The sequence below is a fragment of the Haemorhous mexicanus genome, chromosome 3 (genome assembly GCF_027477595.1).
Source record: "Haemorhous mexicanus isolate bHaeMex1 chromosome 3, bHaeMex1.pri, whole genome shotgun sequence".
NCBI lineage: Eukaryota > Metazoa > Chordata > Aves > Passeriformes > Fringillidae > Haemorhous > Haemorhous mexicanus.
The window spans coordinates 98,462,692-98,480,839 of NC_082343.1; the positions used below are offsets into that span (position 1 = coordinate 98,462,692).

General features: G+C 36.6%; 1 protein-coding gene across 4 annotated transcripts in view; it reads right to left on the bottom strand.

Moving 5' to 3' along the window:
* SH3YL1 (SH3 and SYLF domain containing 1) overlaps positions 1 to 18,148 on the bottom strand; it is a 47,026-nt gene that overhangs the window by 1,041 nt on the left and 27,837 nt on the right. The gene's annotated exons all lie outside the window — the stretch shown is intronic.

Consider the following 18,148-nt stretch of genomic DNA (forward strand, 5'->3'; position numbering starts at 1 on the left):
TGCAAAACTCAAAGGAGAACATTTGATTTTTTAATCAAAACTCAGGATATAGGATGATAAAATACAAAATATCCATAGCACTTCCCTTCTTGTTCCATAGATTTTGCAGTGCCTGGGATTTTGGTGTATCTCAGACGTTAAACAGAACACACAAAATGTGCCAGTGGAAAGAACTGATTATGGTTTGATGTACTGGAAGTGACTTGGTTTGTACAGGGGTATTTTCGACCACATATACAAATGGCTTTTATTCTCTTTGCACCATTCTCTTACATAACTCTTTCAGTTCTCAGCTGGGGTTGGAGTCATGCCATGAGGCTTCTAAACTAATTTTAAAACTATCAAAATCTTGCATACTATTATCCACCCTCCATTCCTGTAGAAAATTTTAGCCAATATTTATTATTTAGCCAATGTTTAGTACTATTGAATTTTAAATCTAAGTATCTTCAATCTAACAATAAATATGTTTTCTCTCAATTCCTTTAACTGTCTGAGCTATAGGAGGTAGTTGCTTTAGATTAATGTTGATTTAGAAAACACTTAAATCTCTCACGAGTGAATCTAAAAGTGAAAAATGGAAGGTGCAATGGAAGATTAGTTAACAGGAAATAATGTTTACACCATCAGAGAGATTTCAGGGTGTACTGCTCATATGGACATGATGGCTGCATAAATGCTCAAGCATGCTAGATCAAAGGCTTTTAGAATTAGCGGCACCTTCTTGCTGCCAAAACTGTTGCAAAAGGGGCAACCCAACCTCTCACTAGTTTACACATAGCAAGCAGAGAGCTAGAAAGTGTGGTGAGAGAAGCAGTGATACAACTTTTTTTGTTCTTTTTTTGCAGTTTGTCTTCAGCAACTGATAGCTACAGATATTTTTTTTCTTCTGGTTGCCTTTATCATTTCAAAAGGAAGAGGAAAAACTTTTTTCCCTAAGGTTCACAAATGCAAACTGTAGCCAAAGAGGACAGAGAAGAACAATGGACCACAAATGTATGCACAAAGAGCACAGGGTTTCCCCGCCCCCCCCATCTTTCAATATATACGTTCATTCTACAGGTGAGTGTTTCTCTTCATGATCTCTGCACTTTTAGCAATCACCAAAGACTAATAGAAAATTATTTGGCCATGAGCTGGGAGAGATTTGATCGCAGAGAAGGCAAATGCCATCTTTCTTGATAACACAGTATCTCTCTCCTGATATCTACAGTCATGCTCTAAAGTCATACAACACTGCTTCTTTTACTGTGAAAATAAAACCAAATTTATCAGGTCCATATCTCCACCAGTTACTCCTACTAAAAAGGCAGATTGCAGCTTTTCTAAATATATCTTTTACTGTCACATCTGAAACCCTGACAGACTGAATATTCAGCAATTACACAATTTTCCTCCGAGAATTCAAGCATTTGATGCAGTTGGGATATGATGTGCTCTCATGCACAGTTTAGTTTGAAGATAGATATTTTGATTGAGGAAATCATAGAGAAAGTATGAAGTAAAACATCAACTTTTAAATCCTAGCATTAACTGAAGAATAGTCAGAAAATACTGTGGCCCAGGACTCTTTAGGTGCTGTGGCATGAAAACAGTTATGACTCAGTTCCACATAAAAAGGAAGAAGGGGTGTGTTTTACCCCTGTGCCACATTCAGGCAGCACATATGGGTTAAGTGCATTTATATGCTACAGTGAAGGCAAAAATTTCCTATGCTTTGAATTCTTAAACCTATGTGTTTTTATCATGTAATAATCACTCAAGGAGAATTGGAGTTACTATATATTTAAAACTGCCCAAAATATATATGGAAAAAGTAGATGTTTGACAGAGCCAAAGAAAAGACTGAAAGTGCTAAAAGTGAGGTGAGAGCTTATTTTCATTACATTCAAAAAAGAGCTGTCAAGACAACTATGACATGCTGGACACATAGCAATGGTAAGTAACTAATAGTTACCACCTTCATGGCTGAACCTGCATTAAGACTATAATTCCTCTTATACAAACTGCTGAGTATTCTGAAATTGGCTCTGTAAAAGTAGGAGAAAAAATGAAAAGAAACATGACACAAATTGGAGCTTGAAGAGGTGGAAAAACATCCATATGTGAGATATCAAAGGGTAGGAGTGTATTCAATGCACCACAACCATGCCTCCAATTATTGTTTGCTCTGTCATATGAACAAAATTGTTTTATGTGTTTCTTTTCTCATTTTTTTGTCCCTATACATGTGCATCTTTCCAAACATCGAGAAAACTCAAAGCACTACAGCTGAATATGAACACTCAGTTCTGTGTCCTTGCCCCATTAGCTACCTGCAATCATTTAAAAGCTTTTTTCAGCTTGATTCCTGTCAGCTCTTTCATAGCCATTTCTATCTAATTTTCCCTAGCAGCCTTTTCCCATACTCTTTCATTTTGTTTTCTTTCATTTTATTTCTCATAAAGATTCCAATTCTGTAATTTTGTAGCACAATGCAGACAGAATGCATATTTCTTGCCTCCAGAGTTCAGCATCCCATGCTTCATATTTATATAGATCATCCTAACAATAAGGTACCTTAAATGAATGCACTGTTACAAAATATACCACATGGATTATAAGGAGGATCTGTTCTGTGTTCTCATTTCCCAATTTCAGTTTTACACAGAGGGTTTTAAATAAAATTGTTATATTCCACATGAAGATCACTGAATGCATAGACAGAAACGACATTTGCAGCTCACACAAGATGGTGCTACAGTGCTACATACAGCATATGATACTAAGATCATTGAGATTCATGAGTATGCACACTACAAGAAAAACAAACTACATTGTGTAAAATCCTTATTTGTTATTGCTATTTGAATACACACTTCCACAAACACAGCAGTCAAAATAGAAATATAGAAATTTTGGTTGAAGGCAAATTAGTAGAGTAGCCAGCATATATATTCAATACTCCAGCATACACAGATGGATAAAAGACTTGGTGGGGTATAAACTAGAGTGAATTTATGGCCTTTTGGGTGTGTCACATTACAGCCCCAGAGTGAATGAAAGAGCAACAAAACTATTTTTAATAATGGCACATTTATCATGTAATAGAAGCATTCTGTATGTAGTTGCTGTGGAACAGATCCATTGCCCACACTTCTGTGACTCACTTAGGAGTGCCAGTTTTTGACTACAAGGCCAGCTGGCACAGACAGGCCACATACATACCAGTAAACACTGGCCAGAGAGATGAGCCACATGCAAACTGCCTACTGGTTCCTATACTGGAGTAACAACTAAACCACATCTTGGAATTATTTGGAAAAATGCAAGGTGAGAATAATGCCAAGGCATTTTCTAACAAAACAACCACATAAGTAAATGAGTTACAGTGCTTGGGCCCATGCCTTCACACTGTTTAATTTACTAGTAGATATAGTAGCCATTAGTTTCACATTCTAATGTGAGCTTATAAAATATTAGTAAAGCCATAAGCTGTTTCTAAGACTGGTTTTTAGAGAAAAACAGGCATTTGTAATAATTTTGGCTTGAGCTTATGATACTTTCAAAACCCAGCTCCAAGTTGGGACACAGAATAGTTGGAACACAGTTCAGCTGTGGGCCCCAAATTTAATTTTACTGGCATAGAGGCATATATCCCCCAGCCATCAGCCTGATGCTGAATATCTTGCAGAAGATGTGCTGCTTTTGGCCATGGACACAGCAATAAAACCGAAATAAGTTTCATGTACTTGAGGTTAGTGGTGATATTGCTAAACATCCACTTTGCAAATTTCGCTAATTGTCAGTAATTAGGGAGTAATTTGTCAGTAATTTCACCCTCTGCCCCCTCAGTGGGATGTGAAAGAGAACTGGAGGGCTAAAAGTAAGAAAACTCATGGACTCATGGGTTGGGATAAGAACATTAAAATAATTTAAATAAAATAATATTTTTAAATAAAAATGTAAGGAAAAGGAAAATAACAAGAGACAGAAATAAAATCCAAGAAAAGCAGGCAATGCAAATGAACGGCAATTGCTCACCACTAACCAAATTATGCTCAGCCTGTTCCCAAGCAGTGGCCCCCTAGGCAGCTTTCCCCCAGGATTATATACTGAGTATGACTCTGTGGAATATCCCTTTACCCAGTTGGGGTCAGCTGTCCAAGCTGTAATAGAATTCTTATTGCTTAAATGGAGACCTAGAAAATAAGCAACCACATGGACCCTGTTTGTGCAGAAGTAAGATAAAACCAACAAACAGACCAAAGGATGGAAAACAACTAACAGATTAGGCAGATGCAAAAATCCGTGCTTTTGAAAACAAACATATCAAGTATCAGAAAGGTTTAGTATACTAAGACACTGTTCAGGGGCATTGATAGAATCAGGTATTGCTCATAGGTTTAGTATGAGAGATGTAACTAACAGTGAACAGACAAATACTGGTTCTTTACCCATTATGGGCTTTTGCTTGGAAAGGGTTAGTATTGAGTTTATAACCAGAGTTCAGGAAAGAATCCAAAGTAGGATAAAGAACTATGTCAACTACTGGGCCCATTGCAAATCTGAGTAAAAAATGATAGTCGGTGCCATTATCAGAGAAAACTTAACAGGAAATTTTAATGCCAACCTTAGAAAATGGTCTGAACAATACCACCTGCTGAGATACCACTGCGAGTGTAAATACTGTGTGTATACATTTATTGGTTACACTGAAATGCCTGAAGGATGTTTGCCCCAAATATCATATTAAAAAGGAAGACTCTTATCAGGCCCCAACCAAACAATTTAAAGTGGAAGACAACCATCAGCTTAATTCAACAGCTATAGATGAGCCGCATTCTTGCAAAGAAGGCAAACTGTATCCTAAGCTGAGGTCAAGGGAGGTGATCTCCTTTACTCCGCACTGGCATGGCCACACTTGGAGAGCAGTCCAGTTCTGAGCTTCTCAGTACAAGAGAAACATGGACATGCAGGAGACAATCCACCAAAGGGCCATATGGAAGCTGCCATTGGAGCATCTCCCCTATGCAGAAAGGCTGAGAGAGCCTAGGGAAGAAAAGGCTTATCAGATATCAGAAGGGACAGTAAAAATGGGTGGAGCCAGGCTCTTGCCAGTGATGCCCAGAGACATGGGCAATGGGCATGTACTGAAACACAGGAAGTGCTGAACATCAGGAAACACTTTTTTACCCTAAGGGTGACTGAACAGATTTCCTAGAGTGGTGATGGAGCTTTCATCCTTGGAGGTATTCAAAACTTATGGACCCAATCCTGCTTGAGCAAGGAGGTTGGATCAGATGATATCTAAAGGCCTTTTTCAAACTCATCCATTCTGCAATTTGGTGAAAAACTTCAAAGAGACTTTCGAAATAAAGTTACCTGAAAGTATAAAAGCAGCATGAAAATTTGTAATTGTAGGGAGTTTGGACTGGAACAGCTGAAATCAAAACCCAATTTGATACTAATGGAACTCACACTTTCAGCATCATCTGATGGTCAGGCCAGACAGAGCAGACTTCTTAACAGATACTGACTAGCCTGTATCCAGTTAGGGGAGTGCCAGCATGGAGCACACCTAGTAGGGACCCCCATCTCTCTGAGAATGTGACCTTCTGGTAGGGCCTTCTTGTCAACATACAGATCAGTGTGTTTTAAGGAGCTGCACGGGTGCACAAACAAATCAGTTTAGCCTAGGACTGACAGAGCAACTCTTAGATCAGGATTTAGTAAAATAAAGGGCTGAAGAGAAAGATTTATTGGTGGATGAGCAATATGAGAAATGAGATGAGGCAGTCAATGACAAGAGTAAGTATTATCTTACAGGTATGTCAGCATTTGCTGTGTTCCTCAACTTACAGAGCTAGATGTAAAAACCAAAAGGTAACACCAGCTCCTTGGAGGACAAGTGAAAGATAGAAAAGAGAAAAAATTATCTTATGGCTTATTCTGATCCATGTGATTAACTGCATTACAGTCAAAGCCACCTTTAAGGGAAGAACTAAACTCATGGTATGGAATCCAGAAAGTAACAGTTGTTCAGCTTCTGCACTCACTGTTTCTAGAGGTCTTGCAGTCCCTTCCTCCTTTATAATGCCTTCAATAAACCTTGAAATGAAGGGTGGATCTGTCAGGCAGTGCTTTTAGGTCTGTTTGAGCTCAACAAGCCTCAAGCTTTATTCAGTTTTATTTTAGGTAGGATTTGGGTAGGGACTACAAAACCCAGAGAGATACATTTTATGCTGGATGCAGCATATTATACATTAGAATATGAAAGGCAAGGGGTTGGCAAAGGAAATTCCATGCAGTAAATTCTTAAGGCATCAGGGTAACTACTAATGACAAGGAGAGCTTTCTGAAGGAGTGTTAGGGCTTATGATAGGAGAAACTAAAGATCTAAATTTCTGACTTGAGAAATGCAGCAGCATTGGGCCCTGATGATGACTAAAGGCAGAAATGCTTAAAGTTCAACTTTGAAGTAGGTAGGTGAACCACTAAGTTAAATCTGTGATACTAACAAGATTGAGATGAAAGCTGGATTGGTGAGATGGTGCTTTAGATTCTGTCTGAGCTCATACTCATACAAAGACATACTTAACACGAGAGCCAGTGGGGAAATGTAAAAGATGGACAAAATGATAGGGCAGGAAATTAGCTTTGAAGCAAGAACTGAATCTAGATGAGAGCAAAGAAATATTGAATTTGCAAAGGTCAGAGACAAGGATGTTGCAACAATTGAATCATAACAGGACAAAAGCATGAACAAAAGGAGACAGAAAGAAAAGGTTGCATCTTTAAAGTGGTACTCAGAGAACATCTATAGGTCTCATTGCTCCTATAGTGAAAGTGGGAACTTCTAAAGAAATTCAAGCTGAAGAACACATGAGCTCTGCAGTGATCGCCAAGATAAAGTTTAAGATTCTGTTTTACAATTTTTATCTTGAATTCTTAATTAGTTAACAAAAGAATATCTGAGTAAAGGAGAAATAGAAATAGTTCTTTGCAGAAAATATTATCTAGTAAATTAAAAGCAACAAAGAATAGCTAGCTGGGAAAACTTAGCAGAAAAATAGAAGGCTGAATAAAGAAGACTTCTCAGTGAGACACCCAAAATACAAATAAAGGTGATTACAGACATAGCCCAGCAATAGAATTCAGGAATTTGAAGTATTACCAAAGAAAACAGAAGATGAATATTAATCCAACAGGGTACCTACAGAAGGATGGAATGCAATTTCTAATATGTGGTTGTATACAGGTCAGCAGAGACTTGGAAGTAACAGTTACATTTATGTCAGTGAATGGCTCCTTTCCATGTTATTGAACTTTATATCTCCAAAGCAGAGTCCAGGTTCCAGTGCCCAATCACATTGTCATTATTGATGCTGATAAATTAGCAAAGACTAATTTATCAGCATAGATAGAGACAGCATAGATAGAGATGGCTTCAACGGAGAGCAAGAGCAACTCTTTTAAAGAAGGTAAAGCACACTACTGAAGAACTTCAAACAAGAAAAAAGAAGATAGGATGACAGCAATATGATCAGCTTTGGATTTCATAAGATGAAGGATGAGATGATAATTCTGCGATTGTGAGCTGGAGGGTTAAAAAGAAGCAACAAGATCAGATAGATACCTGGGACAGAGAGAGAGAGAGAGAGAGAGAGAGAGAGAGAGAGAGAGAGAGAGAGAGAGAGAGAGGGGAGATAAAACAATGAGAATCATCTGCATCTGTGAAAGCTCTTAAGTTTCGAGAAGATATGAACTGAGTAAAACCATCAGTATCCTCCTGAAAGATAAACAGTAGGAACTGGTAAACGGGGACAGACACTGGCTAGGACCTGAAGCATGGTCTAGTAATGCAAGGCCTCCATACAGGTGAGACAGGCAGCTCATAACTGAATGAAGCACATTCTCTGAGACCTAGGTCAGAGTCTGGTATTTTGCCAGACAACAAACTGCCTTTTTTGCCACTTCTCTTTTTACCCCATTAGTCATCTGGGAAGGCTATTTCACAGCTGTATTCCCCTGGTTGCTAAGATAACTTTCTTAATGTCTAGCTCCAAGTAATTCAGTACTGGCATACTTTTTTTTTCTTTTTGTTCAACACTGGCCTTTGGTTGAAATCTTTCTTGACAATTATATACTTGACTTATGCTTTTATAGTCAAAACCCGTTTTTCACACCTTCAGACTGTTACGCTAAAAATAAGATAGGTACCACATCTCAGGGACTCCTTACTCCACTCATTCACTCATTGAACTTCTCCACATCTTTTCAGATTAACCTATTTCTTCTTGGAAATGAATAAACAGAATATTATAATTAGGTAAAAAGCCTGTAGTAACTGACCTTTCACATTACCACTAAACAAAGAATTGTTTAAATGGAAGGGTGAAGGAACAGAACTTACTTTGTGGAGAGAATGGATTTATATATGAATGTGAAAATTGTAATTAAAAAAAAATTGTGATGAATCAGCACATGAGACTGTCTGAACAGTTTTTTCTAATGAGGAGATAACCATGAATGAAGAAATCAGCAAATGAAAAATGGAAGGGAAAGGAGAGCAGAGAACACTGGAGGAACTGAAAGCCACAGAAAGGTGAAGTACAAGAACAGGAGAAGTATTAGTGATGTAGCAGAGTCACTCTTGCAGCTGAAAGCTGAGCTAAGAGTAAAATATGTGATAAAGCTAGACAACACAGAGCTAAGGGGTCAAATCCATTAAGAAGAATCTTAATGAAGTTACAGAAACTAATAGCAAAGATCAAGAAATTAAGGGAATGTGTACATAATTTAAAGAAACTTAAATATATATAGAGAGAGATTTTGAAAATTAATGGATGTATTCCATATCCCAGCACTCTAAACCCACAGTCAAATTAGAACTCAACATAATATAGTACTTAATACAGATAATACTCACTAGTTTGACAATCATCAATCAAACATAAAGTCATTGGTTCCATAAACTGCTTTAATATTAGTGGGTTTTCAAAGGAGAGGATCTATTTGTACAATAATGGAACCTATTTTAAGGTGACAAAAAGGTTAAAAAAAAACCCAAAAAACCAAAAACAGCAGCTAGCAAACAGAATACTAGAGGGATGCAAAGTTAAGAGGAGAGATAAAGATGTCTTTATGATTAGTGCCTTGATCTGTTCCCTGGCCATAAGCAATACTAGTACATGAAGTAAATGGTACGGTTGTTTCAAAGAGACTAAGGAAACAAGCCTAAAACCGACCTGTCAATATAATTTAGAAAATACTTAAGAACAGCATTAATCAGGCTGAAGTCAAAGCATTAAATATGTACCAGACCAGTGATATAGAGAGAGAAACTGGACGGTGCATTGTCTGATACAACGCTAATTCTGTGTCGCTCTTTTCACCAAAGAGGTATGAAGCTGAAACTACCAAAGCCTCAGTGACACAGTACCTTTTCAAGAATGAGACAAATCCAACATCTTGGCTGCATATGATCAGTCATACTGGGGAGTATCTACCTTTTACTGTACCTAAACTTGCCCCCTTGGTTTTCTTTATATTTGAAGTCTAATTCTGAACTATTATGTAGAAGAGCAGCTAAAAAAGAGATTTGATTTCTTGGGTGAATTGCAACCGGGACAGTCAAAGAAACATTGGAAGGTAAGTGAGAAGGAGGTGGGGCAGAAAGATGTAAGGCTTAGTGCTGGGTTTTTAAGGAAACCACTAATTATTCTGACATATCTGTTTCCTGAAAGCTTCTCAGTCTTTTAATGCTAAGGATCACACACCTTATCTCACTATTACATTTTGTAATTGCTTTTAAACACTTTAAAAAAGGAAAGAATACTAGTTTTAAATTCAAAATGTGTGAATTATAGTAGTCTTGATCATAATAAATCTTGTAAGTTGCACTCTGAGTTATAACAAAGAAAAAACTGAAGATACTTTGTTGATATTCTAAAACCAATCTACATCTGTTGATAATCTGAAAGCAGAGTTGTGTCAGTATCTGAAAGAATACATGCATGCAACTGAACTTCTCTCCTTAGAAACAAAGCACTGTAAACAATTTCATTAATGTTATGACAGTCAAATTTCCACAGAGTAACTCTGAAAATACTGAAAAATATACTCTCATATGTAAAGAAATAAAGGTTAAAAAGTACTGAATTGTACATTTATTACTACATGCACATATAAAAAATTAATCTCTTTTACAACTAATTTTTCCACTCATGACTTCAGAAAGCAATCAAAATGATGAAAACTTCAACTGAAATTAGTATTCTGTTATTTAAATAGAAAATACATAGTTTGCAATGGGTGTGACTACCATTTTGAATAGCTTTTAAAAACCTCTTGCATATATTACAGAATACTTTTATGAAAAAGGACTGGGTCATTTACTTCCTGCAACATAAACAGAGAAAGAAAAATTCCAAAATCATGAAATATATAAACAGCACTACCTCAAAATGTCCCTTTTATGACCACATACAATGATTAGAACATGACAAAGGCAGTATCTCATTCCATACGACTTTTCAAAAATTGGCATCTTGGAGATTAAGACATCATTAAGTATAGTCCAATGAATACGTATACTTTTTAATGTTTATGGTTGAAGAAGTTTAATGCAAATAATAGTCCATGTTCTGATCATGTCTGAATTTCAAGGCTTTACCATGTGTAAGTGGTTTCTAAGAAATTTAGGTAACATCAGCTTTGGCTCAAAGTCGCAGCTCAGAGCCACAAAGGTGATATTGAACTCATGTTCACAGCTAGAACGCACAAAAGTTAAGTCAAATTACTGTGCTATCTAAGTTACAATGTCATGATAAACAGAAATAAAACATATTACAATGTTGAGATTCAATTATTGGGCCCTTATTGGGCAATGTCCATTCTCAGGCTTTACCATTCACTATGTCTAAAGGCCTGAATAGGCCTAAAAGAGCAGCATCTTGGGAAAGTGGCAAATGATCTGTTTAAAAGCTTATGAAGGAAATGAAGGAAAGTCAGAGAAAGGATGAAAGAAAGTGCAATATGAATTACTCCATAGAGAATAAGAGGTCAGTAAATTAAAAGATTTTATGGCTTTCTTCAATTGTAACAAGACAAAACATCAGCCAGAGAGGACCGGGGAAAATGGACTAAAGAAGAACCATATAGTGCATTATACACTGTGACCCTGCAGAAATTACCTTTTCAACTCCTATATGGCAACAAAATATTATGCATTCTAATGGCTACTTAGAAAAAGTAACTAAAAAAAAGTTCAAACTAAACTAACTAAAAAAGTTCAAGCAACTCCCATTTAGAAAGAAAAATAGTAGCCTAACTGTATCCTAAATACTAAAAGTCATGAAAAGAATTTCAGTTCTTGAATCACACCGGTATACAGATGAGCTCACCCAATGTGCTCATTTTTCATATTCTAAGCTCTCGCCTCTCAGCTTTTAGCTTAAGAAAAAAAGGGGTTTATTTCAGCTTCTAGAGGAGAACAGATGCATACTTACCTACAAATTTAATTTTAGTTGTTTCCGGACAAATAACAAATCAAGTGTTTGTTCAACCAAGCCTTAAAAGTGAAATCTCAAATGTTCTATTCACATTAAACTACTAATTTCCTTAATGGCCTTTTTAATTTTGTTTTTTAAATGTAGACTCACCTCAAAAAACCCTCTGCAAAACAACAACCTCAGATCTCACAGAACAGATGTTTGGGAAGGCCTAAATATGCACAGTAGATTTGACATTTTATATCTACAGGTACTAATCTGCTATAATCAGATATATTCTGTACAGATACTTGAAGTATGTCATATGCCACCATTGATCCAAATAATCTCCAATAATGCTCACCTGATCAAAAGTCAGGAGACATGATATTCAGCAAATCACTCTCAGAACAAATAATATCTTGCTTAGCTGTTTCTTTACCAATAATTCTGGCCTGTTTTGGGCAAGTAAACAATATCACCTGTTTTTTTCTACTTTCTGAATAAAAGCTTCTTAAGACACTCAAGTATTTAAATTCAATATTGAAGCCTGCAAATAATCAGTTCTTCATGACTAAGAAAATGAGGGTGGACTTTTTGCATTAAGTGAGCTTCACTGTCACTGGGGTAAAACCACTCTTTAAATGCCCCACAAATGCCTATTTGTGCCCAGTTAAACAAATCTGGTCTGAGGAGGGATAGGAGGCATAAGTTGCATTATTCTATTCTACATTCACTTATGGGCAAAGATTTGTTTTATACCTAGAACACCTGAAGGCTGTTTTGTTACAGTAGCTATGGATTTAAGGCAATTTCAAAATGAAAGAAGAGCTGGGCTGGGAAGGGACCTGAAATCCAGATAAATGGCTTCTGTAACTCTTCCCTTGTCCACTGCATCCCAGTCACTCCATCATGGAAGTTGACTGAGTTGGTCAGGCAGGACTTGCCTCTGGTGAAGCTGCACTGGCAGTCTCAAGTCACCCCCTGACTCCCTGTACTTTAGTATAGCTCATAGGAGGATCTGTTCCATGACTTTCCCAGGCACAAAGGTGAAGCTTGACAGGTGTATAGTTCCTGGAGCCCTCCTTTCCACTCTTTCTAAAGAGGTGTACAATGTTTTCCTTTTTCCAGTACCTTAGAAAATGTATTAAAGGTACATTGATAATATCAAGGAAGGCCTGTATCATTCCAGGAACTACTCTCTTTAATACGTTTCTATACTAAATGTACACCCAAGTTCTTGAAAGGAAAGCAAAACCAGATGTTAAGCCCTCTTCTACTTCCATGAGGACTGCCTCAGCAAACCCTATTTTTTGATTTAGTTGCAGTACTAGATGTTATGTATTACTTTAACTGAGTACTATGTCCAGGTTTTCCAGTGTTACAAAGCCCTACAGTTGATTTTCAGAATAACTTAATAACTACATTCTCCATTAACAAAGAAATGGTGGCTGAAAAAAACAATTCAAGGCACAGTTAGTCACAGAAGTTCCAAATAAGGTACAAGACCCTCAATTTTGCAGCAAAGCCTCAATAGATAAAAAGTTCATCATCACCTGCAAATCCATATGCACGGAATGAAAATATTATACACACACTTTAGTAAGAGACTCACAAAACCCAGGAGAAGACTTATATATTTTTGACCTTTTCTATATAAGCTAGAAATGGATCATTTCAAAACAGATTCCATATTACCAACTTGAGTTGTTACTGAACAGTGCCATGTCTAGCAAACCAAACTGGTGATTGAAACAGACCTGACTAAATTTAAAGTTTAAGTCACTGTGCAAATTTAGCTCATTCAGTATGAAACGTATTTCGCTGGTTTTGAGTTTCTGGCCTACTGGGGAACATGCTGGCTCATCATCTTCATCTGCTGATGGAATGCTTTCTATCTTTGTTTCAGCATACTCAGCTTTTGCATTAAGGAAGTGCCTTTTTTGTTAAGCATCTGTGGATGTATTTGATATTTAGGATATAAAAAAACCCCTACCTCCTGCTTGCAAGAGTCAATTCCACAGCAGTACTTTTGCTGATTACTTTTTGGATTTTTCTGACATTTCAAAAAACAATTAGATTTTCATTCAAAGTGAAAAGGTCAAATGAACCACATCAATGTCAGGGGCTTTTTGTGCTCAACACAACATTAATGCAAATAATGCCTGTGCTGAAGTCATATTGCAAAAGCTGAGATGCAATCCTAAGCATAGCCTTCATATTCTGAAAAGCAAAGTACAGTCACAAGAACTGAGCTCTGTTTTATTCAGGTCAAACTGATGATTTAGGAATGATCTGGGACTCCTTTATGTTGACAAGCTTCTCCATGTTTCCTCTACATATACCAAGTTACTATCTCAATCTCAATACACTGTCTCTGCATTTTGATTCTCAAATCTCTGTACAGCCAGCTTCAAAATTTCTGCCAAGGGTATTACTGGCACATAACCTGGTTCACTTGATAGTAGTCTTAGCTTTTACAAAGGTCTGGGAAACAATCTACAGCCTCTAGAAAAAACTAAAGAGTAGTAAATGCAACAATTATATACAGCTATACAGTTTCTGCCAGTTTCTTAGGGTAGTGCTTTGTGAAATATTGCTTGAATTTTGGTTTGTGTTGGGTTTTTTTTTGTTTTGTTTTGTTTTGTTTTTTTTTTTTTTGCTTTGCATGGAGAAATTCTTCTCTGCACTGGCTAGAAAAATGGTTAAAACAACAAAATCAAAGAGTATCTCATATGGAAACATACTAAATAATAATACTGTACAAGGCCTCATTTGAAGGTCTGTTCACAATCCTTATCATCAGTGTTTAAAACTGGTTGAAAACAAAGCGGAGCAAGAATTGAAAGCCTGTTTTCAAGTCAAAATAAAAATGAGCTTTGCAGAATAAAACAAATTAAAGATGTTACTACTACCATGCAAAGGAATCAGACAGAAAAGTAATTTTGCTAGAGAACTAGAAAGCATAAGAAAAAGAATAATTAATCTTGGTAAGAAAAAATATAGACAAAAACGAGAAGGAGTTTCAAGTCATTGTGAAAGATTCAGAAACTGCTTTCTGTAAAGGGAGCAAGTGAGTATCTCCTGTTTTAATGCAAAGTGTAGCACTTTCATGATAACATTTATATTATATGAACACCTGCAATATATGGAAAAGTCTTGTTAACTTTAGCTGCACTAAGGGACATAGGGGCTGTTGAAATCAATGCTGGGATTTCTTCTTGCCACAATTACTTATTCTCATTGCTTTTATGTTCCTTCAGCAGCAGTACAGCCATTATTAATTCTACCTACACCACAGGCTTCATCAATTATCATTTCAAAGGTATTCAATCAATGTTCCCTTCCTGTGCCAAATGGTGACTCAAGCAATTGTACTTACACTTACAGTATCCCATGGCACAATCCTGGTAATCATTTGACCAGAGTTTAAACTGGTAGGCGAAAGGCAGATAGCCCTATTCATTACAGAACAGCTTCAGCAAGAGCTAAAAATGGCACAGAACCATAAACTAGAGCCTAATCTGCAACCTGCAACGTCCACCATCATATGGATGAAGCATCTTGGACAGCCATTATCACTCATGGTGTGCTGATATTACACTTCCCAGCTAAGCACAACCAAACTTTGCAGAATACTCATTACATCAGCCTAGTCAATAATGACAAAGTTCTTGAAATGAAAAAGCAAACAGTACCACAATTTTCAGTTCAAATTTAAGAGTGGTATTAACAGAATTCTTCATACATATTCTTTTAAGTCAAGTGAAATATTGGCTGTATAGATGCTCTTTAGAAAGAAAACACTAACAGCAGTCACAGCCCTTGGTTCAAGCATGAGGAAATTCAGGCTTGCAGATGGGATTCAACCACTTGCTCAAATCTGTCTTATGTACAATTTATGTGAAGGCAGATTTTTCCCTCAACAGTATCTCCAAACTTACTCTGCTGTCTCAGCCTCAGATTTTGTCTCATCCTTGTGTACTTGCTGACAAAAGTCAGAAATGTCAGGAGAAGAGAAGACACAGTTTAAACCTTATGGCAGAGACCAATACTGGAAATTGTGAACCAAAGTAAGTTTTCCCATTATATTTTTCCTTAAGGAGGAGTTTTCTATTTTCCTATTTTTAATCCTCTTTTGACACCTTCCTTGCCACATAGCAAAGTAGTTGCTAAGAACATGCAACACTGAGAGAAAAGGGGGAAGAGGGGTTCAAGTCTCACTATGTATAAAAAAATTAACACTTCCTTTCCACAAGAGTAGAGGTCACTTCTAGCTGAGCTTCTTCAAGAAAAAACAACTGGAAAAAGAATATTTGAAGGTTACCTAATATGGCAAAAGAATTGTTCATGAGAAAAACAAACCAAATTAAATATAATCACAGAAGTCTCCATGCAAAGCTTGCCAGATCTCTCCATAAAAAGGAAAGAAGTTTCTTGAAACTTTGTCTTTTTGTAGAAGTGAAAAGCATTATTACACCATTTCTAGAACAGTTATTTGTCATACTAGTTAAGCTTATATGAGTGTCTAGTTCATTTTTTTTTCCATGGACTCCTATTTCTTATTCAGGGACTGACTGTTTCCACAAAAGGTGAATGACCTTCTTGGTTCAATCAGAAATACCCAGCTGGCTGATCTGTAAGATGTAACAATGAATCAGCACAGCCAAGGTAAATGCAGGACTCCAGGTCCCTCCATGACAGAGAACAAATCACATTCTGGGGAACCATGATTTTTACTGCTCATGGGAAAATACATTTGAAGTGGGTGTTCCATCAGGGTGAAAAACAGTAATTTTCCAGAGAACAGAAAGTCTTCCCTTAGCATTTAGTATAAAGTAGATGTTCTTGTCCCTGCTATAAGGATGGATCTGTAAAGCATCAGCCCAAAGACCTGCATCTCTTAAAATAGTGTTAGCTTTTCTCTCAAGTCAGTAAAGCACAGGGCATTTCACCCCACTCTGGAGAGAAAGTCTGTATATCTATCACTTCCTTGAGCTAGTCAAAACTTCTGGTTGGCTTCCAGTAGTATAAATGAAGTAGAAGCTCCCATACTTCCAAAGGCTTTTCTAGATAATAGACAGGAAAGCAATTTAAGCTTGCTTCAGTCCTTCTGCTTGAACAACACAGAAGAAAACACCATCTAAAGCAATACACAGCATTGAAACAACATTTAAAGCATGTATTCCAGATGCTAAAGCATTAATATGCATGTGTTACAATGCCTTCAGAAAATACTTCAATCTATACTATTTAACATTTATATGCTCCTGAGAACAATTTCATGTTTTAATTCTGTGAATCAGAATTATCACCTTAGTGGTGCTTTACACTTAAAAAAATACTCATAGATGGCACTGATTTTTTTCTGTGCTTTAGCTCTAATTTCACAATTTTTATTTCAAACCATTAAAAAATGCCAGGAAAAAAATATTGTTACCCATGCCAGCGTAGCTGGTTCATACTTAGCACAACAGCTCTCTGCCCACACATGCACACATACATCAGAAAGACCCCAATTTCATTCTAGCATGTCTGACCTCAATCTCTCTGTGCTTTGTTGTATTTTGAGTTAGCAGATTATATGCATCAAGTTATTTGTTTCGGTATGACCAGTGAAGGCCTGCATGCTGCATATTTTCCTCTCAGCTTGCCACAATATAAGCCATAAGCAGCTTGATTATCTGACTTATCACATTCATGATAGTAATAGTACAATCCTAGTAAAAGTGAATCAGGGATAAAAATAGTCTCAAAAATAATTTCCTGGGATTTCCTGGGTTTCGTTAGTATTAAGAAAGAGCTCATAATAGCAAGAAAATTAATACTGTGGGGGACCACCAGATGGATTTTTCTAGTAACTAAATATAAATATGTCACAAGTCTTGCCACGAATAACACAAAAATAGATCAAGCTCAGCTAAAACTCTTAAAACAAAACAAAAACACCCGTACTCTGGTTTACCAAATTAGTAGACAATGTTATGAAGGATTACGGCAGAAACATCCTATGTCTCACTTTGTAAAATTTTTCTAAAACAAATACCTATTTGTCACACTGAGCTTATTGATTTTATAGTTTATAATCTGCTAAGAGTTTCTCATCAAATTATAGCATTGAAGGAACAGATTACTGCACAGCTTAATGAGGGTTCTTCCTTACTATAGTTCTACTTGATCCTTCAGCAAATCTCTTCCTTTCTTGGAAAAGGAGTAATTCATAAACTGAAGAATAAAAAATGGCTTTTTTTCCAGTTTCCTTTTTTTCCAGATACATAGCACATATCCACAATATCTAAAGGAGTATGTACACATCTGATGTTATCATGTTTTCATGGACGATTTAATTTCCAGTTCAAAAGCAAAATGCATTTTTCACTTCACTGTGAACCACAGAATCTTCCTCCATCCTTAAAAACAAGAGGTTCTGGACTCCTCCATTCCAGGTCTATGCAGATACCAGATACAAAAAAACCATTTTATAATATTAACTAAAGTTAAAAGCTTTTAATTCAATTTTACTACAGTTGAAGTTGGCAAAAGAAACTTCAGAATGATGAAACCATTTTAAATCATCTTAATCCAGAACAGACAGAAAGAAGCACATAATGAAATATTGACAATATCCTGGAAAGGCAGACTTGACTTTGCTTTCTAACAACAAAGGCAAAGCA